This window comes from Lagenorhynchus albirostris, chromosome 3, assembly GCF_949774975.1.
Source record: "Lagenorhynchus albirostris chromosome 3, mLagAlb1.1, whole genome shotgun sequence".
NCBI lineage: Eukaryota > Metazoa > Chordata > Mammalia > Artiodactyla > Delphinidae > Lagenorhynchus > Lagenorhynchus albirostris.
In genome coordinates, this window is record NC_083097.1 from 65,105,796 (window position 1) to 65,131,546 (window position 25,751).

Below are 25,751 nucleotides of genomic sequence, written 5' to 3' on the forward strand. Positions count from 1 at the left end.
GATATCCAGTTTTCCCAGCATCATTTGTTGAAGAGACTGTCCTTTTCCCATTATATGTTCTTGGCACCCTTGTTGACCAGTTACCCTTATGTGCATGTATTTATTTCTAGGGTCTCTAGTCTGTTCTACTGTTCTATATGTCTGTCTTTATGCCAGTACTGTTCTGTTTTAATTACTGTAGCTTTGTAATGTATTTTGAAATCATGAAGTGTGATGCCTCCAGCTTTGTTCTTCTTTCTCAAGGTAGATTTGGCTATTCAGGGCCTTGTTTAATCTTCACAACAATTCTTTGAGTTAAGTACCTTTGTCCCCACTCTGCAAATGAAGAAAAGTAACTTGCCTAATATCAGATAGCTAGTAAGAGCTGGAGCTGGGAATGCACTTGAGTGCTGTCTGACTCCAAAGCCAGTGTGCTTTACCATTGCATTTCATGCCTCTCAGCAAATGGAGAGTCATGAATTCAATAGGACACATACATAAAATTAGTTTAGCCTCAGAGAGTTTTACTTAGTTATTCACCTGAAAAATGCCTGTGATATTGTATACTTCATAGATTTTTGAGGAGAATTTGTTTCCTGAAAAGCATTATGAGATTCTGAAGAGAGTACCAAAACTATGCCAATTTCTAAAAAGAGCTTAATAATCTTTCATTGCGATGAATAATCAAACAACCTAAACAGACTCATTAGTTTCACTCTGTACTCTAAATTAAGCAGTATCAGGCCCTTCCTTCCACCCTCTCCCACACATAATACATCGTGGAAAAGCTATCTTTTTATTGGTTGAATATATTAGTCAGTCACAAGGCGTAAAAAGTACTGCCTCTGCTCTATTTGCATTTATGAATTAACAGATGTGCCTGGTTTGAAAAACGGATTCATTTCTTGATGGGAAGAAAAATCTTTAGTTTTTCACTTTATTTTTTTATGTATGGGATTTTCACTAACCTTGGACCAGTTACTTGCCAGGAAGAACGTAAGGTGAGTAACTGCACATCTTTTAATATAATGCATCTGTAAACTTTAGTGCAAGTATGAAATTATGTGGTTCTGTAATTTCTTTATATTGTTGCACAGCTACATTTGTTAACAATTCAAAATGGATATACTAGATTAGATCATTTGGTAGCTACTAAAATCATTGAACGAGAGTTTATAAATAAGAGATTAAAACATAATCTTTATTTTAAGAGGGAAGAGTTAATTTATTTGTTCAAAATATCCAAGAAACATTTGTATTATGTACCAAAGTATATCTCTATGAGAAAATGACTCAAATCAGTGTTCATGTTTCCTTTATACTTATAAGTAAATGTTAATTTCGGTTTCTCCTGCTGTTTTTATGTGAGAAGAGAGTAAGAAAACATTTAAAAACCTCAGAAATATGTTACCTGTCCCCCAAAGAACAGGTATTAAATCATTTTAACTAGTAGGAGATGGTAATTGTGTGGAGTACATACTATTTAAAACTAACAAGCAAAATTTCTATTTCTATTTCCTTTGTCCTTTTGGCTTCTTTCCATACTATATAAGGGAACATATAGAGATTTCTATATAAAGAAGAACATGCAAAATCTGAATAGCAATTAACTTATGTCATATCCCCCAATTACTCATTATGTGCTCTCACAACAAATCCATCAGGGGATTTAGTGTGAGCACAAAGGAAGGTGTCAAGCAGGATGATCTGCCAAAACTTGTGTTAAGGAATTCTTAAGTCATCAGCTAATAAAAACAGTAAGTACAGGTATTTTTTATTTGTTTCCAAATCAGTTAGTGCTTTCCTTCAGGTTCACTTTCAAGTAATAAATGACCTATACTCCTTAGGTGGTTAAAGCTTAGTAATGTTTCCTCACCTGGTTTATACAGAAATGACTGATTTATGTATTACACTGGTAAAATATACACCAAGAACTGTAAAAATCCCAATTCTGTTTTTGAAGCAAGATTAATGGGTTTAAATAATTTTAGTTCCAGAAGAAACCGTAGAAATCATACAAATCAGTGATCATTTGAATCTAATAATATGTCATATTAATTCATTATGAAGGAAACAACAGTTGCTGTTTTGTGAATGTTCTTTCATATCATAGATCTGGAATTTAAAATATATTTCAATTCTATGAGTAATTCAAGGTTCTTAAGTCTCTAGGAAGGGTGATTGTATTTTAAGCCTGATACATGTTACCTGAGCTTAGAGAAAGTAGGGGTCATCACTCTTCATTTACATAGTCCTTCCTCAAATTGGGTTTATACTTAAACAAAAAGGAAATCTTTTCCCTCTCACACAGCACCCCCCGTGATCTCCCATTTCCCACTTGCCTTTCAGAGTTTGTTCGTTCATTAAATTGTTAGTTCATTTATGCATGTAACACATAGTTTTAATACTTGATACTTTTAAATAGGCACAGTGCTAGGTGCTGGTTGTACAATGGTGAGCAAAACAGATATAGTCTCTGCCCTCATGGACCTTTAAATCTAGAACAGAGGTGCTCATTAATCAAATGAATGATATTGTTACAAATAAACTGTGAAATGTGCTTTGAAAGAAAAGTATGGTAGACTGTGAACACATATAATAGGGGGATCTGAACTAGTCTGAAAAGTTAGGGACAGTGTTTTTGAGGAAGTTATATTTGAGCTGTGATATGGAGGACATGACAAGGAGGTAGGGAGAAGGGCAGGATGGAGAACATTCCAGGTAGAGGGGACAGCAGGTGCTAAGACTCTTATGAGGGAAGAAGGGAACATGAAGCATTCAGGGAACTGAACTAAAGAACGCTAGTGTATCTGGAGGAGAGAGGGGCGGAGGCAAAATGAGCACAACTAGCAGGCTGAGGCCTTTCAGGGCCTTGTAGGCCTTGGTAGAACCTGATCTTCACCCTGAGCAGAACCATGAAGGAGCTACTTCACCTTCATCTTCATGAAGGCATACTTGGGAGACTCATGATGGAACACCTGGTAAATCAAAAATATTTCACCAGCCACTGCAAGCCTAGGGCTCTTGATTACTTTTCATGTATTGCAGAGTTCCCTTTTACTGGAAAAGGGCCTGAATATTTTAGTGCTAATGTAGGTTTACTTTTTTTACATTAAAAATCAGTGTTTCTTAGTTTATTCACATGGATAATTTAAACCAGATAATCCTTTAGTTCTACTTTAGTTCAGAGATCATGTAGTGATGTGAAAATGCATGTGTACTGTATTTTGTCTTTGGTTGAGATTATGGCTTCCTTTAAAACCTCATTAGTTTAGGCTTATGGGTGTGGGCAAGGCCTATCCAAATTAGAGTTTATTTGAAAAAGAATATAGCAGCATTATTGTATGTCCATAGATTCATTGAAATGAAAGTAAGCCTATTTTGTGTGCTAAAAGCTTTTCATTAGTGAACAGGTGGAAATTTTTAATTAGTAGAGTCTCAAGCCAAGCATATTAATGATATGATAACTCATTCATTTATTCATATACTTTTATTCAGTAAACATTAAACTCCTTTGCTGACTAGATATTTTCAAATGACTTGATATATTATTATCTTATTTAGGTAAAATATATCTCAATTTTATGTTTTTGTTCATTAAAACATTTTAAAATTGAATCCTTAACCTTGTATCATGAATTACGATTTTTGGATAAAGTTCAAATTAAAAAAATTTAAAAATCTATTTGTATATGGTGATATTAGAAAGCTTGAAACTTTTCAAGAAATATTTCTGGAGTATTAGTCTTTCTTTCATGTATTCAGTTACTGTTTAACTTGTACTATAGAATTTGGAGTTTAAGTAGGTAGAGATCTTTCGGCTAAAGCATATCTCTATTGTGGTTATATGATTATTTTGATCGGAGCCTCACGCTTGCTGCTCAGGAAATTTAATTTCTTAGTGCTCCTAGGTGTGATTTGATTCAGAGGACTGATTAATGCTAACCATACTCACAAGAGACATAGTATAAATCAGAATGCTAATTTATAAATTTTTAAAGTAAGGCATCTTTTAAAAAAGAATAAATTAGAAAAATTTATCAAAGTAATACATATACATGGTTAAAACAATCAAATGGTACCAAGACACATAATAAATTATTAAAAAACTGTCTCCTATTTCGTCAGCTTTTCTCTAGTAACAAACAAGTGCAAAATTCCAGAATCTTACAATCTCCAACATTTATTTCTCACCCCTGTTACAGCTACAGGTGGGCTGCCATGGCCCTGCTCCAGCTCTGTTTCCATGTCTTCTCATTTCAAGACCCAGACTTGAAATAGCAGCCTCTATTTGGACATGCCATTATCATATCAAAGAGAAAAGGGCAAGGGGTGGTAGACGCATGTAACACCTCTTAAAGTTTCTATGGAACTGGCACATTATTGCTTCCACTCATATTCCATTGGCCCATATTCCAAGACATATAGCCAAGCCTGATGACGGGGCAGGAAATATTCCCCCCACAGGGAGGTACTACAAGGAATATGGCCAAAGACAGAGATACATTCATCTCTGGGATTGCTGTTCCTAGGGAGTTAGTTGGGAACAATCATACAGTCCACGACTGTATGTATTAAATATTATTATTTAAATGATATATGCAGATGATTTCTCAATTTATACATTTTAGATTTTGTGTAACAACTTCCTTTTATTATCAACAGAGTATTTAACATATAACATGGTCTCTCAGATGCTCCTTTTGCATAGAGATCTCCCTCTAGGTTTCCCTTCTTCAGAGCCCTTTTGTCCTGTTGCTCCGATCTGGATTGATTCTCTCTAGGTCTGATGTGCAGTAGTCATCCTTAGGTTTCTCTTCATTGTTCTTCTGAGTTTGATCCACTGTTTATTAGAACGTATGCTTTCCTCTTTCTTGGTTTTATCCCTTACTTTCGTGGAGCATGTCCTCCATTAGCTTTTGAAAGGGTGTAAGAAATACATTTTCTGAATCCTTGCATGATTCTTGTTTTTTATTTCTGGAAGCTTATAGGACATTTTCTTTCTTCTAGTCTTCAAAATGTTACAAGTACCATATCTCACAACTATCAACTCAGAATGGATCCTCACATAGCTAAATGTAAATGCTGAAACTTTAAAACTTCTGGTAAAATGCAAGAAAAAATCTTTGTGACCTTATGTTAGGAAATATTTCTTTTAGACACAAAAAAATGGACAATAAAAGAAAAACAAATTCATTAGACTTTTGAAATTTAAAACTTTTGCTTTTTGAAAGTCACCATTAAGAAAATGAAAAAGACATAGAATGGAAAAAATGATTTTCAATGCATATATCTGACAGAGAACTTGTATCTAGAACATACAAAGAATTCTTTCAACTCATAAGAGGACCATGAACTTATTTTTAAAAATTGGAAAAAGTTTTAAACACATACTTTACAAAATAAAATATATGAATGGTGTTAGACACAAGAAAAGATGCTCAGCATCATTAGTCATCAGGGAGATGAAAATTAAAACTACAATGAGATAGCAACCCACACCCATTAGAATGGCTACAATTAAGCAGACTGACAATACCAAATGTTTTGTCATAAGAATGTGGAGCTACAGGAAAGCTCACATGCTGAAACTGATTGGCAGTTTAAAAGTTAAACAAACTTATACATTATGACTCAGCCATTCTACTTTGGGTATGTATTCAAGAGAAACAAAAACGTATTCCACAAAACCCCATAAATGTCCATCAGTGGGTTCATAGACAAAATGTGGTATATCCATACAATGAAATATTTCTCAGTAATAAAAAGGAATGAAATATTGATACATGTAACAAAATCAGTGAATTTTAGTCATTAAAAATCTGAAAGAATCCAGGCACCAAAGAATATATGTTACAGGCTTCTGTTTATAATTGGAGAAGATACAAACTAATCTAAAGTGACAGAAAGTAAGTCTGTAGTTGCCTGTGGCTGAGGTGAAGGAAACATCACTCCACTGCGAAAGTGCATGAGGAAACTTCTGTGGGATGTAAATATTCTGTATCTTTATTGTGGCAGTGTGTCATAGGTATATGTCTGTGCCCAAATCCATCAAATTGTACACATTGAATGGACTAATGCAGTTTACTATACTTAAATTATATGTCAATAGAGCTGATAAAGTGAAAAAATAATTGCATGCATATATGAATTTATTAACAGCATCTAGTAGAATTATAGTTATCAATTTATCATCTTAAATTCTCACTAGCTGTTAGAGGTTGTATTACAAGGAGAATGGTGCATTTAATTTGTAATTGGTTCCATATAATTAATTCTAAAGCATTTCACTATAATATAGATTTAGTAACTCTTTAGATCCAAAATTATGTTTTGCATATAGATAATAATGTATAATATATATATTTCTCTAATTGTAAAAGTGTTGGGTTTATATGATAGTTATATATATAGGTCTTGGATAGGAATCTCTAAATATAGAATTTGATCTGTATTCTCATATATTACAGGTACAACTTATGAAAAATTAAAAATATGCAGTAAACTAAAAACTTTTATGACATGACACAATTGGAGATTTAAACTGATGTGATATTTAATATTAAAGAATTATTAATATTTTCTAGATATAATTGGGCTGTTACTTTTTAAAGTCCTTATCTTTTAGAAATACATACCTAAATAAATATAATTTCTGATATTTTCTTCATAATAATACTAGAGTGGGGAAGTGGGTGGGCACATAGGTAAAACAGGATTGGTTATGACTTGATAATTACTAAAGCTGGATGATGGGCACAGGTACTTGGGGAGGGTGAAGGAGCTTATATTTTTCTGTTTAAATTTGTATATGTTTGCAATATTCCACGATAAAAAGATGTATATATCTTCTAACATAGCAATTTCACTTCTAGGAATTTATCTTAAGGAACTTCTCAGGAGTATGAACAAATAATCCATGATAATGTTCAATGTAGTATTGTTTATTAATTGGAAACAACTTAAATACTTAATAAGTTTTTAGTTTAAATAAATTAATACATTTGTATGATGTAATACCACATGGAATTCAAAATTATGTCAGAAAAATAAGTAATAACATGGGAAAATATTTGTGATATATTTTTAAGTAAAAAAAAAATTACACACTTTAAAACGGGATGTTTATAAAAATCTGTTTAAATGATATAAAAAATTATATTTGTGTGTAGGGTGTGTATGCATGTATGTAGAGTGAAACACTGGAAGGATATATTATTATAATTTATATCTTCATAATTTTCAGAAATACCTTTTTGGCAATAGAGTCTGTCTTTTTTTTAAATAAAAAAGGTTGAATATTTTTGCTTTAATATGTTGACAGTACAATGTGGTATAAAATTTCACTGTAAAATATTTTATTATGTTTTATTATTTGGTTATTTGATTTATTATTTGGTTATTATTTATTTTTGGTTGAACCTCAGTGTCTAGCATACTGCTTGGCACATAGTAAACTCTCAGAGTAGATTGTTTATTCAGTGAATGAACATTAGGGTTGATATTTAAAAATTTTTTCTACTTTAAAATTTTCAGTCTTTTCCTTATTTTCTTTGAAGAACATATATAGTATTACTTTTTAAATCAGAAATTCACTATTCAAAAGTGAACAGTTTTGACAGGCAAAGGTTCTGCTCCTCTACTCTGAGATGTAACAAACCAAAATGTCCTTAAAATTACATATAAAATCTAAAATGTAGATATTTGTTCAGCATCTTTTTATTTTTGTTTCTTCTAGTTTCAGCTCTCCAACATCTTCAAATAAAGAAGTGGTTATGAACAATGGTAAGACTTGTGATTTCCCTTATGATTCCTTTGGGGGTGGAGGAGGGGTTCTGTCTGTGATGGGCTTCCCTGAACACCAGTACTGGCATCAGCAGTCTGATATGAAAATCTCTGAAACTACAGTATTCTAAATGATGAGCCAAAAGAGACTTAAGCCTGTACTTAGCATATTATTGTCACTCAATTACATTAATAAATATATGACACTTAGCCTTTGTACTCATATCATTTTATTTGACAGATCAGCAGAATAATGGAGGAATGAAACCAGTGCAGGATTTCACAACAATACGAATCACACAGGTATGAACATGTTAGGAAACTAGATTGTATCATAAAAAAAAGTAAACACATTTCAATCAGGTCAGAGCCACTGTGAAAATATAAGTAATAATTTTATTAATAACTAACATTCTTGCTTGAACTTTAGGTAAGGAAATGTATTATGGTAATCTTATAGTTGAGAAAACACTAAAGTTTCACTTGCTGTCATATACAGTATTTTCATTACAATATTCAGTTTTACTTTTGTTCCTTTCCAGATAGGATCACTATAGTAACAGTTTATCTTTGGTTACTGGTAAACTTGGGTTGTTGCTGCCTGTTCAATTTCTCTTTTATCTCTATTTACACTGGAGTAATTGGTATGGAATAGTTGCTCTAGATAAGTGGATCTTCTTTTGGATAGAGACCTGCCTTTATGATCTCCAGAGTGACATACTGAAGTGCATTGTCTTGGGCTTCCTGGAAATCTGCAAAGGTTTCATAAGATGTAGAATAAGGTTAGAATACCTTGCTAGTTTATGTATATTAAATGACCTGGAACTACACTGTCCAAGACAGTAGACACTAGCCACATGCTGCTATTTAAATTTAAATTCAAATTGGATAATGTTAAATAAAATTAAAAATTAAGCTCCTCAGTTGTACTGGCTACATTTCCAGTGCATAATAACCAATATCACAGGAAGTTCTGTTGGACATTAACGGTCTGGAGAATTACGCTTGATTTTCAGAAACCTCTTCTTTTCTTTGTTTAACATATTAATGAATTTATTTAAAGTTCTGAATTATTTGGGTTCTTATGATATTATTTTTTTAAAAGATTACCGCCATTAGTTTTAAGGCATGGTGAACTTTAAAAAAAAATTAATAGACTTTTTTTTTAGTAGTTTTAGGTTTATAGAAAAAACTGACCACAAGTACAGAATATTCCCATATACCTCTCCAGTCTGCAGCCCCCACCCCTGCTAATTTCCCCTGTATTTAAAATCTTTCATTAGTGTGATGCATTTGTTAAAACTGATAATACACTACTGATACATTATTAACTAAAGTCCATAGTTTACATTAGCATTCATTCTTTGTGTCGCACATTTTATGGGTTTTAACAAATGTATAATGATATCTATCTACTATTACAGTATTATACAGACTAATACTTTCATGGCCCTAAAAATCTGGTGCACTCCACCTATTTATTCCCTCTTCCTCCCCCAGCACGGTGACTGGTGACTTTTTAAAGTCATTATTGCTAATATTATTACTTTCAAAGTTGGTTTTTGGTTTGTTTGTTTTTATAATTTGGTCCTTTACATTTTTGGTGCTTTGTAGAACTGGATTCATGTGCCTTTCAGGTATACTATCATTTTTAGGCTTGATAGGTCCACCCATCTTTTCCCCACAATAGCATGGACTCTGAAGCTAGCAGAGTTTCAACAGGTTTTAAATTGGCTCTTTTACTTCCAAGAAGCCTTTTGTACCATGGATACAAATTCGTATCTTAAATTTCATTTATTTGGTTAATTAGGCTCTCAATTACAATCTGAGCAGACAAAGATTTAGAAAAAGAACCTTGGAATGCATTCAGCCATCATAGCCCGGTTAATGTCTCTGTGGATGGAATTCCCTGCATTCTCTTTTGGGCCAAAAGAATAACAATTAAATTTAAGAATCAGACCTGGCTGGACCTTACAGATGAAGCCATTGGCCACAAGGCAACAGTGGACGCTGGCAACTCAAACTGCAGTGAAGGAAGTGCCATGTAACTTGACTGCTTTGTCGGAGCAAGCCCTTAGGGCGAGTGTAGCCTGTTAACTGGGTGGTCCAGTTTTCTGTCATTTCGGAAAGTAGAAGTAGCTCCTTTGTACATGACCCTGACATACATTTCTGAGGAAACGTCTAATGTCTAAAATGAAAGAACAAGTCAGAAATTAATTTTTTTAATTTCTTATTTTTTTCCCAATAATTTTCTTCTGAACACTTTAGCTAATTGTTATAATACTTTGTGGAAGTTCAGGATTCTGAAAATGAAGTTTCCCAAACTCGTTCTGAAAAAGAGAAAGGATTCCAGGCTCTATGTCAACTCCAAATGTGAGGTGTCAAACTACTTTTGTCCTAGCAGGAAGGAAATTGCATATCGGTGAGCAGAGTCATACATATTCTAGTGGGTGAAACAAAGAAAGCTGACTCCATCTAGCCAGGGCAGATATTTGATTCTAGGAAGTGTTCTGAAGTTATGGAACATTGCCTGTTTGCAAATGTGCAAGGGTAACTTTGAATGGTCAAATTTCAGAGAATTCTTTAGGACATTTAAAAAATGATTAGAATAATTATTTTTGACTTGAGATAAGCAGATTAAACAACTATTCCTATCGAAGAGGAAGTCAATTTCCAGTGCCTTTCTCTGCTTTTCAGCCATCCAAGCAGATATTTTTTGCTTGTATTTGTTTTGGTCCAGAGGGAGGAAGTCTGGCATGTCCCACTTGCTTTCTATAAAGCTCCTTGCTTTCAACATTTGTTGGCATGATGGAGGCTTTTGGAAGATTCTCTGCATTTGTTCTGGCCTGGTTTAGATGGGCAGAATGCTTTGTATAAACCATAACATGCTCTGTGTTTGTGGTGTGTGTGTGTGTGTGTTTCTCTGTATTATTCTTATATACTTTGGTGGGAACACTTTTTTATTTCTGAACTTTACTTCTCATTTAAAAATTCTTGATGATGGGTAAAAAATGGATTATATTCATGTATGCTTACAAGTTACATTACAAGTTTTAGTAAGTATGTTACTATTCACAATGACTGTCTCTTATCAGAGAGCTAGGGAATTGTAAGCAAAATCCAGAGTCCTCCCGGATTTGTTTATTCTGTTACAGCATAACTATCAAAGAGACTCCAGCATTGCTGAGAGCTCAGGACTGTTTCCTCAGCCTCTAATTAATTCCCTACAGTGCTCTTTATTTGTGGTCAGCTGCGGGGAGAGAGGCTGATTGCCTGGGGATAGTCTTGCCTGTCCATGGCTGACTGGCCCTCCTTGATTCCATTTATCCTGACGCCAGGGAATTTGTGGGGTAGATCAGGGCACCACAGCTTTTTGCTGGACTTTAGAAAACTTGATTATCACTGGGAACCTAGAGACAGAAAGAATGAAAACTTAGCTTCTAGGCCCACTTCTGCCAGTGAGCTCTGTGACTTTATAAACAGGAGCCACTCTAGGATCATCACGTGTGAGATGGAGATGGTGACATCTATTACTAGCAGCTAACAGGACTGGAGCACTTGGAATTGGCCAGACACCTTGTGAGGACTTCACAGGTATGTTATCTGTTATTCCTCACAATGCTATTGCGAGTTAAGTCCCTGAGTCACAGGTACAGTTATCATCGGTGTTTCAGGTGAGGGTGAGCTTAGGAAACTTGTTAAGATCATACAGCCTGTATGGTAGTAGAGCTGGGGTCTAAAACATCTTTAACAATGCCATTTTCCCTCCTCTCTCTTGGCCCTATCTCATTGCAGTGTGAAAATCAAATGAGGAAATGTATGCATGAGAACTTTGCCAAGTGCTACTCAAAGTATAAGATACTAATGACGACTAGAGTAAAATAGTGTCTAGTTACCTGGTAGAGAGGCCTAAGGAACCTTTGGTTTTCATAATACACAAGTTAATGATTTTTTTTTTCTTTGTCACTGCCCAAGAATTCTAGTGGGTGAGTTCTGAGCGTGTATCATCCATATTTTAGAGTCCTGCTCAGGTGAGTGTGCAGGCATCCTGGAGAGCCCTCCCAAGGGCATGAGGGGGAGGCTTCCCAGGATGTGAGGCATTCAAGGACCAGCTGCTGAGACTGTCCCTGATTCCTGTGAATTGCGTAGATTAGTGAGATGCCTTTGTTATGCTGGCAAGGAAATCTTATATTCAAGAACCAGAAAGGGAGTTGCGGAAAGAACAAACCCAAGCTAAGACATAACCATGTAAGGTCAAAAGCACGGATTTTAAAAAAATGACCATATTTTAGTGCTTGGAAACAAAATGTTCAGGGAAAGGCAAATTGTTGGCAGACAGATTTGCTACAGAAGTCTTTTTAAATAGTGAAAGCCTTACAAACAGAGCATAATCCCAGCATCTGTGTGTATTTTGAATTTAGGCAATTAAAGTCTCAAGAATTCAGAATCTGTTTTAAACATGGGAGGGTAGGGCGCTTGGAAGAGTAAATGAAGCTCTTTTTTGAGTGACTCCCTAGGTTGTATTTCCCCTTTATGGTGCAGCATGTGGTGCAGTGCTTGGCACATAAAAAAATCTCACTGAATGATTGCTGAATTTGCTTTGTTGAAATTGGGCCTCATGTTCTTTACTCCACAGCAGAGCATGTTAACAGCTTTCATTGAAACCAGGACTGCTGGAGGAAGCTCTTGGGACATCAGAAACATGGAGGCCATTGAGCTGCTCCACCAGAGATTCGGGTGGGCGCAACGTGGCTTTGCTTGGAGCTTCAGTTCATTAGCTGGAGAGCCAATTTGTGGGTAACTAAGCTATTCTGATTCCTTGGAAGAACCAGAGAACTTCTGTTAGAGTAAGTGACCAGTCAGATTTATAAAGTACAATCCAAGAAGTGCACTTCATTTCTTTAAAGTATTTTCAGTAATTTGTAACATTATCAGAATATTGTTAGAGAAAAATCCTCTTGAAAACTTGCTTTACCGAGTAAATTAGCTTATAAAGTGTTTGTAAATGAGTGCTTCTAAGGTACCTAAGCTTATGATGTTAGGAAATAAAGATATTTCTTTTAGTGATCTTATTAATATGGTTAATTTTGTAAATACTCCTTCCCTTTCTCCATAAGTAGTAGGAAGATAAATGAGCTCAGTCACTGACATTTCTATTTCTTGATAAGTGGGACCAAATTGATGAAATTATATTTGTGTGATTTTTTTCAAATTTGTAATTGGACATTTTATAACCACCTACTTTGGCTTTTTTGTTTTTATAATGTATATTGAGGTGTTATAACTTCAAGACATTATAATGTCACATATCAGCGTCATCCTTTATATATTTAAATTTCTCACATTTTCCCATTTCAATTGTATTTAGCTTTTCATCATTCTTATTTTTCAACCTTTTTGAAATTTAAATGAAATATAATAAACTGCACATATTTCAGGTATACAATTTGGTCAGTTTTGACATACGTTTATACCTGTGAAACCATCATCACAAGCAAGACAGAAAACATTTTCATCACACTCAGAAGTTTCTTTGTGCCCCTTGGTAATCCATCCCTCTGCCATTCCCACCTTTCTAGGTAACCACTGTTCTGCTTCCTATTGTTATAGATTAGTTTGCATTTTCTAGAATTTTATATAACTATAATCATACAGTGTACGCTCTTTTTTAGTTTAGCTTCCTTAGTATAATGAGTTTGATATTCTTCTACATTATTGCATGTGTCAAAGGAGTATTTCTTTTTACTGATGAATAGTAAGTATTCCTTTGTATGGATATATCACAACTTATTTATCTTGATGGAAATTTGTTTTTCCTCCAGTTTTTAGATAACTTTCCAAATAAAGTTGCTGTAAATATTCATGTACACGTCTTTATAGGAGCATATATTTTCATTTCTCTTAGGTGAATACCTAGGAGTGGAATGGCTAGATCATATGGTATGTGTATGTTTAGCTTATTAAGAAACTGCCAAATGGTTTTTTAAAGTGGTTGTAGCGTTTACCTTTCTACCAGCGCTGTATGAGGGTTCCAGCTACTTCACATCCTTACCAACATTAGGTATGATCAGTGTGGGACTACAGAGAAAATATTATTATGTTTCTGTATGGTTAGCAATTTCTAAACAAATTTTGCTCGGACCTGGGTTAAAAGATAAGTCTTGGAGTTAGTAAGGGATGTACCTCCTCACAGGAATGTGATTACATGTCAAGGAGTAATGAAACTCAGCACCATTGAGATATTCCAGGGCTTGGAAACCCAGAGAAGCTTCTTATCGTCTCCTTGGAGACTTTATTTACCTACATGGGTATTAGACATGCACCCATTTGTTTCCTTTATGGTGAGCTGTTTGCTCCCATCCAAAGGCTATTAAAATTCATACACTTTTATTTTTCCAAGGAAAATTTCTGACACTAAAGAAGCAGATGTCTTTCTCCTTCTCTCAGGAGTTGAAGGAGGAACGACTGTCTCCTGTATGAGCTCCCAGGTTCATAACTTTAGTGTTCCTTACCTGTGTTGTAAATCCCAGTATGTGTAGGATGGCATCTGGCTTTCAGCAGGGGAAGAATTTGGCTAAAAGGGGAACCAATGTGGTTATTGCTCTGGGTTAGTGATAATCTGTCTCCCCTCCAGGAAATCTTGTGTTAATGTTCCAAATGATGTGAATAAATATAGATACTAACAGCTTAAGAGTGTTTTTTTTTTTGAAAAAAGTTTTAACCATACTGATTACTGTACTATGGCATCATATTGTGATTTCATTTTATATTTGCTTGATGACTAATGATATTGACATCTTTTTATGTACTTACTGGTTATTTGTATATCTTCCTTTGTGAAGTGCATGTCTTTTGAACACTTTAAAGTTGGGTTTTCTCCTTATTATTGAGTTGTTAGTGCTATTTGCTGTATTTTGGATACAAATTCTTTGTGTATATGTGTTGTGAATATTTTCTCCCATTCTGTGACTTGCCTTTTTCGTTTTCTTAACAGTATCTTTTGAAGAGCAAAGGTTTTTAAAATTTGATAAAGTGCAATTTATCAGTTTTTTATTTTATAGTTCATACTTTCACATTTTTTCAAGAAGCTGTTTCTTACCCCAAGATTGCACAAATGTTATTTTATGTTTCTTCTATGTGTTTTATAGTTTTAGTTGTTACATTTAGACCTGTGATCCATTTGGAGGTAATTTTTGAGTATAGTGTGGAGTAAGGGTTATTCATATTTTGATGGACTGTGTTTCTGTTTTCTAAGGTTGTCTCTGAAGTTTGGTGATGCTGAAAATCCCAGAGGTATTGATATAAGGTAGGTATGGATAGCACTTTGGAATGTCATAGGTTCAGCACTTCAGATTAGCTCCATATAATTTATTCATTCAACATGTAAGTATCAAGGGACTGCTGTGTGCCCAGTATTGTGACACATGAAATGCCACATTTATCTAATTACACTGAAAAGTCAGTGATGTTATGATGGGATCCTATAGTAATACTTTCTTTAGTTTCTACCAAAGCAACTATACTTTTTCCCTCTTCCTTTAGCGGCCTAGAAAATACATGAACCTGAGAATATGATACCTCTTTCCTCTGAGCAAAGAATAAGATATGTTTAAAGCTCCAAAACTGAGGCTCTAGTTTGAAGTTATTTTCTGTATAGCTCCTTACAACTGAGTCACACTTATCATTTAACTGTAACTAAAAATTCTCTGTTAGCTGAATTCCCCAGCAGACAATCAACATAGGCCTGCATTTTTCTGTTTATGTATGGAATAATGCATCTGCCAACGTTGGCTTATCCAAGCAGTTAGGAACTGCTCCAGGGGTGGGGAGCAATTTGAAAGCATTAAAAATTTTTTCTTATAAAAATATAATGTTTCCTTTCCTATAGGAGCAACCTTTTAGTAGAGATAAGCAGCCGTGTCTTTAACATTTCTTGAAAAACCAGAAGGATGTGCTAGGGCAGTCTTTCCTAAGCTGTGTTCTATGGAACACTTTTGCTCTGTGTAAATGTTTATAATATTTCCAGAAAAGGGGTCCTGTGGTGAAACGTGTTTGAGAAAGACTGCACAGCGTGTCCTCTTGGAGATTCACGGTATAAATCTGTATGTTGAAGTTTCTGTGAAGACGCGCTCTTAAGGAAGATTGCTGCACTTGGTGACTTTGATTAACCTAGCATTTCCTGTCTTTTCTTGTTGTTGATGGTTGTTCAGCAGTTAGTTGTGATTTTGGTGTTTTCGTAAGAGGAAATGAGCTCAAGTCCTTCTACTCTGCCGTCTTGTCTCCAGTCCCCCTTTCTTTCTTTTTTTGCCTCTGACCTAGCATTTCCTATGTTTAACCTTGGAAAGCTCTTTCCTCAACATGTGCCTACATATCATGGGATACGAGTGTTTCACTGGTCATAATTTAGAACATGCATGCCATCATCTTTCAGAGACACTTTATAGAATCTCACAAGGTGACCAGACACATATACATATTTGTTTGATATAGGAATGGGGAATATTTTTGATTCAAATAGCACCTTTTAAAAATTTTTCCCTAGAGGAAAGTAGCTTTTTGATTATTATTTTTTCTGATGGTAAAGCTGTATGGCTGACATTGTCAGTGTACCTTGTCTATATCCTCTTGGGCATTTCCATTTGAGTGCACTATAGTCCACCAGCTCAACTTTTTTTTAAAAAAATGATTTATTTATTTATTTAAAGATTTATTTATCATTTATTTATTTATTTTATTTATTTTTGGCTGTGTCAGGTCTTAGTTGCAGCATGCGGGATCTTGCATTGCGGTGTGTGGGCTTCTCTCTAGTTGTGGAATGCAGGTTTTCTCTCTTTAGTTGTGGAGCACAGGTTCCAGGGTGTTTGTGGTATGCAGGCTGTAGTTGAGGCGTGTGAGTTCAGTAGTTGTGGCGCACAGGCTTAGTTGCTCCATGACTTGTGGGATCTTAGTTCCCTGACCAGGGATCAAACCTGCATCCCCTGCATTGGAAGGTGATTCTTTACCACTGGACCCCCAGGGAAGTCCCCACCAGCTCAAGTTTAAACTTCCAGCCTTTCTTTGCCTAAAAGCTTTCTCTGGCCAGAGGGGCCCACTGCCTCCCATCTGTACCCCAGCAATGACTGAAAGAAGTCTGTAAATATCCTAGCTCCCTCACCCTCGGGTGAGATAACTCAGAGGTGTGTGTTCTACGCTGTCTCCCAGGATTCCCTGTGGGCATTAAGCCCCTGTCGCTCATGGTGGAAGCTTGCTTACCTTTGTCCTTTGGGGCTGCCTTCCATTCCTCTGTCATTTCTCTTCTCTCTCTTCTACATACTTTTGTTTGTTTGTTTTTATTTGCAATACTTCATTTAAAAATTTTTTTAATTGAAGTATACTTCAACTATAGTTCATTTACAATGCTGTATAAGTTTTGTACAGCAAAGTGATTCAGTTATACACACACACATATATGTGTATGTATATATATATATATTCTTTTTCATATTCTTTTCCATTATGGTTTATTTCAGGATACTGAATGTAGTTCCCTGTGCTATACAGTAGGATCTTGTTGTTTATTTATTATATATATAGTAGTTTGTATCTGCTCATCCCAAACTCCTAATTTATCCCTCCCCACCCCTTCCCCTTTGGTAACCATAAGTTTGTTATTTATGTCTGTTAAGTCTGTTTCTGTTTTGTATCAGTTTTTAGATTCCACATATAAGTGAGCATTTGTAGAGACGTGGATGGACCTAGAGACTGTCATACAGAGTAAAGTAAGTCAGAAAGAGAAAAACAAATATCGTATATTAACACATATATGTGGAATCTAGAAAAATGGTACAGATGAACCAGTTTGCAAGGCAGAAATAGAAACACAGATGTAGAGAACAAATGTATGGACACCAAGGGGGGAAAGAGGAGCGGTGGGATGAACTGGGAGATTGGGATTGACATATATACACCAATGTGTATAAAATAGATAATTAATGAGAACCTGCTGTATAACACACGGAATTCTACCTCACTTTGCTGTACAGTAGAAACTAACACAACATTGTAAAACAACTGTACCCCATTAAAAAAAAAAAAAAGAATACTACTCAGCCATAAAAAAGAATGAAATAATGTCATTTGCAGCAACATGGATGGACCGAGAGATTATCATACTAAGTGAAGTAAGTCAGAAAGAGAAAGACAAATGTCATATGATATTCTACGTTTTTTGGATGACTAAATTCCCCAATAAATTTGGGATCACCTCCACAAAATACTTGTATTCACATCCTTGTCTCAGGGTCTACTTCTGTAGGAGCCCAAGCTAAGACAAGGTTATATATATATCTGTTGAAAACTGAAAGATTGGAAAATACTGAGCTATAAAAAGAAAATGAAAATCATTCATAATCCAACCACCATTGGTCATCACAATTAACATTTGTTTTTTCTATTTTTACTTTTTTTTATTGTGGTAAAAGTTACATAACATAAAAGTTACAATTTTAAAGTGTTCACGTCTATGGCACTTAGTACATTCACAATATTGTACAACCATCACCTCTGTGTAGTTCCAGAGCATTTTATCACTCCAAAAGGAAACTCCCTACCCCTTAGCAGTCACTCCCCATTCCCCCTCCTAGCCCCTGGCAACCACCAGTCTGCTTTCTATCTCTGGATTTGCCTGTTCTGGACATTTCATATAATGGGATCATACAACATATGACCTTTTATGTCTGACTTTTCCAACGTATCCTTTTAAAAGAGCAACTTGGAAGGGCAGGAACAGAAGTAGGCACTGAGCTGTTCCATCCACTTCCCTCCCTCCCTCTCCTTGTTTAACAACAGGCACCCTGTGTGGTTGCCAGGGGCTCTCCTGGGCTGCTGGAGCACCCTTTGCCTGCATGTCCACCAGAGGGCCAGACATCCCCCAGGGCAGCCCTAACCAACAGGCGTTTCCAGATATCCCAGCAGGACAGAGCCAAAGTCGCCCTCCAGGGACCCTGCTGGATGCACGCCCTTACTTGTTCTCCCCTCCCTCCGCCTGTTTCACATCTTTCCTCTCCTGTCCTCCTGGGATTTTCTTAAAAAATCACTTGCCCACAAATCCTTGCTCAGGCTCTGCTCCAGGAACCAGCACAGGTTTGAGAGGCCAGGGCAGAGGGTTTCATGTCCCCCAGGCCCATGGGCGTGCCATTCCTGCCCTCAAGTGGGCCAAGAGACACAGAACCAAAGACCCTGTGGGCTGGACAGCTGTTTGGCAAAACGACCCGGTGTTTTCACCAGGAAGGATTTTTTCGAGCAGTTCCGTTGGTGCATTAATGTTCCCACCACACTGAGGCTGTGTCACAACAGCCTCAATCTCAGGCCATTATCTGAAATAGGGCTGCAAACAATGTGGCGGGCTCCACCCCAGCCCTGAGCACAACAGAAGTCACTTCCAGGGAATCCAGAGCCAGCCTGCCCTTTCTGGGAATGGCTTGTCTCTCCCATTGCCCTCTGGAACAGCTGACTCCAGAGTCCAGATCTGAGATGTCCACCACCTCCATCCTTCTGGCCTTCAGCATTCTCGGTGGTTTGTTGCAGTGGGTGGGGATGGCCAGACTCAATTGCATCCCTCAAAAAACCTTTCTGTATCTGAGTCAGGAGCCCAGGGTGAGCAGGGGCTGTCCCAGATAACAACGAATGTTTTATAACACCAGGCCAGCACAGAGCATTCTATTTAAACGAGCACAACCTATTTTACAGATGAGGAAAGCAAGGCCCAGTTGGGTTGTTTAACAACACTTACCATACCACTAATAAGAGCTGTATTTCTGAGAACTCTTTTGGCTGCATAAAGTCAAAAGGTAACTGATTAATAGGATTGAAAGTGTTAGCTTCAGACACTTAACTTACCTCACCAGGGCAGCATCTTTCTCCATCTCTTGGCTCTGCTGTCCTTGTGTCAGTTTCATTCTCAGGCTGGAAAGATGGTGGCCAGCTGACAGTTATCCACTTAAGCAACATAAAAGAACTGTGTTGTAGCACAGCTTACATCTTATTGACCCAGCCTGGGGCATATGCCTCTCTCTAAACCGATCACAGTGATTAAAGGGCCACAATACACTGATTGGCAGGGTCCGGGAGACCACTGAGAGGGGAGAGGGTCAGCCCTATACACACCAAGATGCTGTTCCCAGAAGGAGCAGGAACATAACCTACAGGTGGGCAGAGCCAGGATCAAAACCCAAGCTTTCACCCTGAGCTATACTGATCTCAGCTGCTTTCTTTTTCTTTTTTCCATTTAAAAAAATTGAAATATAGTTGATTTACAATGTTGTTAGTTTCAGGTGTATAACAAAGTGGGTAATCATATTAACATTTTGATCTCTGTCTTTCCAGAATTTTTTTCTATGCAGTCACACATTTTTAATGAAAAAAGTGATCATGACATATGCATGTTATAACTTTTTTATTGCTAGAGAATATTCCATTCCAAAATGGCTAAGAGTAAGGGCTCTGGTCTCAGATGGGATTCTAAGCCCAGCTCCAGTGCTTACTCTCTGAGTAAACTTGCACAAGTTAGTTACTTAACCCTTTTGTGTCTTAGATTCCTCATCTGCAAAATGAGGATAATAATATTCTCTATCTCATGGTGTTGTAGTGAAGATTAAATAAAATATACATAAAGAATTTAGAGAGATGCTTGACACATAGTAAGAGCTATTTTATTTTTGACCATTATTTATTTAGCTACTTCTATATTATTGTCCATTTAGTTTTTCCTCAGTTTTTTTGCAATAATAAAATTATTTTAATTTTAAAAAAGAAAAAATACCCAAGCTTTTTGTGTTTTTCCTTTTGTAGGAATTTGTATTGCTCACTTTGGGGCGTTCTCCTGTTACTTGCTTTCATTCCCACCCATCAGGAGACTCTTGTTCAGAACTAGAAAGTAAAAGCCTCTCTCTGAGCCAGTTCTACTACCTGACAAAAGAGGGCGCACTTGTACTGTTCGTCAACAGTGTCCTGCATCAGCAAATGTAAAAGTGCTTTGGGGGTAATACTGTTCTATAATCATTGTCAGATTCACCCTTACCAGTTACAACAAATTGTCCATCCAGAGCTGGTTTAGTTTGCACCGAGTCGAGGTTATTTTCAATAATTCAATTCCAATAACTTTTAATGCAACTGGCATGTTTGCTCCATCAAGTTACTCCTACCACTGCCAACGCGTCAGCAGCCTGCAGCGGTATGATGCCCTTTTGTTGCCCAGCGACACCAATGATATGTCAAGCCTGTGGGAGGTCACTTTTGTTGATTTCCAGGTAATAAACTAAAGCATATGCTCAATGCACCTGTGTGTTTGGTGCCAAAGAAATTCTGTTTGTTTGAAAACATAGATGTTTAAGGAAAAGAGAGGAGTAGATATCTTTAAAATTATATTGGTATGAATTATGTTCTTTATCTTCTAAGGTATGAAATAGGATAGGATCAAGTATTTCCTCTTCCTGCACAGTGATCCCCCTGGCCCCCAGAAGGACTTTCTTTTATATAAAGGTTTATCCAGTCACTCATAATTATCAGTGAGGAATGCCAGCAATGTAAGCCAGAGTGAAGCTGTGGCATGAGCCCAGTGACTGACACTTCCTGGAGCAAGAGGCCCTTCTGGGGAGAGGAATTGTCGGACAATTATTTTATTTCCTTCAGGGAGAGGAGCAGTGATCCTATCAGGGCAGATAAGAAGTACATCTAAAGTGTGAGTGACAGCTTTGGCATTTAGCATAGGAATGGAACTGTCAGCCAGGGAGTCAAAAATATCCTAAAGATCCTCTTGAAAGTATTTGGGGAAAGGCATAGAGGCATAAGAAGTTCCTTTTCACCAACAGAATCTCGGGCTGAGAGACATCTGTCAACTTCCTCTGACCTGTTTACCTGTGAAAAAAGCTTAACTTGTTCTTCCAACTCCCTGAAATAGGCAGGGTTTTACATGTCCCTTTTATGGGTTCTTCCCAATCTTTTCCACATATAAATATATATTTATTCCCCTTCCCCCCAGGTTGGAGAAGTGTGGTGAGGTAGTTTGGGGTAGGGAAGGAGTTCGCATTTTGGAGTTCGAAAGACATGGTTTTGAATTACTTATCAGCCACTTGGGCAAGTTACTCCACCCTCTCGATTTCTGACCTATCTTTATGGATGTAAAGAATTCATGGCCTAATATATATGTGGCAACACCCAGGACCGTGTTAGGCATGGATTAACAATAACTAATACTTATGAGTCCTCTTTGTGTGTTGGCACTGTTGTAGTTATTTTACATATTTTGTCTTCAAAACTTATCATAATGCTGCAAGATAGCTGTTATTATCCCTCTTTTACAAATGAGATGACTGAAACTCTGATGATTGCATAATTGTTCAAAGTGATATAATTGGTAACTGGTAGAGGCAGAATTTGAATTGTGGACTGGCTCCAAAGACAATTTATAATACATGTAATATATATATCTATTTATATAATATTTATAAAGTATATATTATATCTATTTCTCTCACACTTTTAAAAGAGAAGTAGGTGGAAAGGGAAATGAGGAGGTAATAATGAAAACAAGGAATAATCCACACATAATCTTGCCTAACAGATGAATTGACTGATTTATATCTCTACCTTGTTCCAGAAATGACTTACAATGACTTATAGAAATACTTCAAGAAAAATAACTTTGAAAAATGGGCAAACCACTTCACACCCATTAAGTTGATCATTATAAAAAAAAAAAATCCCCCAAACTGAAAATAACAGCTATTGCAAGGATGTGGAGAAATTAGAACCCTTGTACATTGCTGGTGGAAATGTAAAATGGTGCAGCCACTATGGAAAACCGTATGGTGGTTCCTCAAAAAATTAAACATAGAATTACCATGTGATTCAATAATTCCACTTCCGATTATATACCTAAAAGAATTGAAAACAGAGACATGCACAGATATTTGTGCATCCATGTTCATAGCAGCGTTATTGACAGCAGCCAAAAGATGGACATAACCCAAATGTCTATCAGTGGATGACTGAAAAACAAAATCTGTCATGCACATACAATGAAATATTATTTAGCCTTAGAAAGGAAGGAAATTCAGATAAATGCAACAGCATGAATGAACCTTGAGGGTATTATGCTAAGTGAAATAAACCAGACACAAAAGGACAAATATTTGTATGATTCTACGTATGAGGTACTAGAGTAGTCACATTTGAAGACAGAAAGTAGAATGGCAGTTGCTAGGGGCTGGGAGAAGAGGGGACTGGAGAGTTAGTGTTTAATTGGTACAGAGTGTCAGTTTTGCAAGATGAAAAGAGTTTTGGAGATGGATGGTGGTGATGGTTGCACAATGATGTGAATGTACTTGATGCCCCTGAACCGGACACCTAAAAATGGTTAAGATGGTAGATTTTATGTGTATTTTACAATAAAAAGGATAAACCAAAAAATGGGAAGACATGGGATTAAGGAAAACAAAAGGAGGAAAAGATCAGCTAAACCACTAGTGAAGTTGGTACACAAAACCATGAGACCATCTGTCTGCCCTGACTGGAAGCAGCACAGTAATTTCACTCTGAAGCTCTTGAGCAGCCAGCATAAGAAAGAATCACCCTTTACGTGTTCATGGGGTTCATAAGACTACTGAGAATGTGCTTGTGAGGAGCACATTCATCCCTGGTGTTGTGCAATGCGTGACAGCATCCTCAGCAGCAGCCTCATGGGGGACAGAGCACTGGGTGTCAGAGGTGGACCTTGTAAAACACTCTTCATGTGGACAGATACAGAATCAAGCCCAGTCCAGGGAAGAGGTAGTGCTGGTGGTGATGGAGGTTAAGGTATGCATACAAAAGGCTGCGTTCCACATCTACAGCTTTGCTGATCTATCTGGTTTATTCTAGGAATAAAGTATAGAGTGATGTCACATGCATGGCAAACTCAGGTGCCTCAGGTGAAAGCTCACATGCCTCAGGTGGGCCAACTGGGGACTTTGGCAAAATGTAGCCGGCATCACAATAGGTATATTTTATAAAACTTCAGCTAATTTTTGCTTTATAGGAATGCAGGCCCAATCTTGCTGGATCTTCTGACTTTTCAATTAAAGATAGAAATGTAGATTCCTGGGGGAGGTTTTCAGGATGTTCAGAACTCTGGGCCAAACAAAACTTACCTGTGGGCTGGATACAGAGTGTTTACAATCTCTAGTCCAGAACATGGATAGACAACGTGTCCCTCAGGCATCCTCCACAGATATTGTTCTCAGTCAAGTCTTAAGAGGTAAGTGGCAGTCAGCGTGAGGACATTCTCTTTGGCTGGAGTTGTAGCATCAGATGAGGCCATCTTTTGTCATTGAGGAGCTTGACTCTTCAGGCTAGTGCCTGAAGAGAAGGCCACTTTGCCTCTTCATAGAGTGGGCAGGCCAAGTATCCTAAAAGCCAGGCCAAGAGTCTCCTTCAGCAGTTGTTTTGGTTCAGTCTAAGCACAGGTAGTTGGGCAAGCAAGGCCCCTAATGTCTACGGTATGATGGGTGGCTACAATCATTTTAGCATGGAAACATGGTAAAGTGCCCACCTAAGTCTTAAAAATGAATCCTCTGTAAAGCATTCATGGATAATTCAATTTTCTGATGTACCCTTTTAAAACCAACTAGGTGACTGAATGAGTTGTAGGGTTATATTCTAAAAGCTAGCTAATGTGGAAGCTGCCTTCTACAAATGATTGTTCTCATTTAGAATCATTACTCTGTAGACTCTGTACTCCCTGTTTCTTTATTGTGATAGTATTTAGATAATGGGGCCAGTTGTCGATTTGAACCTCTCCTAGTTCCAAGTAATTAAATCACTTCATTGCACATATGAGAAAGCTTTTCTTTGAATTCTCTGAGCAGACTGCAAGTGGTATACAGGTCTTCCAAAAACAGTACCAAGTCTGCATGGTACATCTGATAAAGAAGGAGAGTTAGTGATGGGGGGAAAAAGAGACACAATATACCAGGAGTTATGGAGTTGTAAACTGAGAAGTGCCTCTGAAACCAGACTGCTAAGGTTTGAATTACAGCTTCATTGTACTTAATACTGTGTGACTCTGGGCAAGTTACTTAACTTTTCAGTGCCTGTTTCCTCATCCATAAATTAGGATAAAATAGTAACTTATTCATAGGCTCTTGTAAGTATTAAATGAGTTAAGGCAGTGTCTGGTATGTAAAAAAAAAAATCTTCAATAAGTGTTAGCTTTTATTATCTATATTTTACGTCACTGGGAATCATATCTTCCCTTAAAAGATTCTTCCTATCTACTTCCTGTCAACAGAATCAAAGGCAGAGAAAGTGAGAATTACTATTCTTTGCGAAATTTATATTAACACATAAAATTTTGAGTAGGCTTTGAATTTTAGAGACAACAGACGTGGTTTTAGGTGAACTAAGGATCAGATAAAAGAGGTTTTATTTCAGAGCCTTGAATTTCTCTGGCCACTTAATTATGACAACCATATATCCCAGAGTTTCTGGGTCAGTCTTGATTTAAAATTAAGTTTCACTGTCCCCACGAGCACACTCACATTTGTTAGATAATGTGTTTAAATTATTCAGCAAGTATGGCCCCAGTATTTAAATTTGACTGATTAGGGCTCTAGAACCCCTAGCCCAACTGTGAAGCAGATTTTCAGAGGAAAGAGTATGTCACTTCAGCTCTTTTCTCTTGACAGATCCAAGGCTTTACCATTAAGGGGGGGACAGTTTTCCAAGGCCCGAGACTGCACCTCTTCCTTCTCACCAGCCATTCCAGTCAGCCTGGCAATGTCCCTGATCCTGCCCTGCACATGCTCATCTACCTGTGCTATCTGGACTGGCACTATGATTTCATCGCCTCTCTGGCTCACTTCTGCCAGTTGAAAGCTCGAGATGCATCAGAAGAGAAGGAGCTGCTGAGGAGCCAGGGAGTCGAATGCTATGAACTGAGAAGCCAACAGATCTGCAAAATTTATGTTTAA

The 25,751-nt window shown here is 36.8% G+C and overlaps 1 pseudogene; it reads left to right on the forward strand.

Annotated features, from left to right (window-relative positions):
* The first annotated feature begins 887 nt into the window (after positions 1-887).
* On the forward strand, positions 888-25,751 carry LOC132518131 (V-type proton ATPase subunit S1-like protein; annotated as a pseudogene).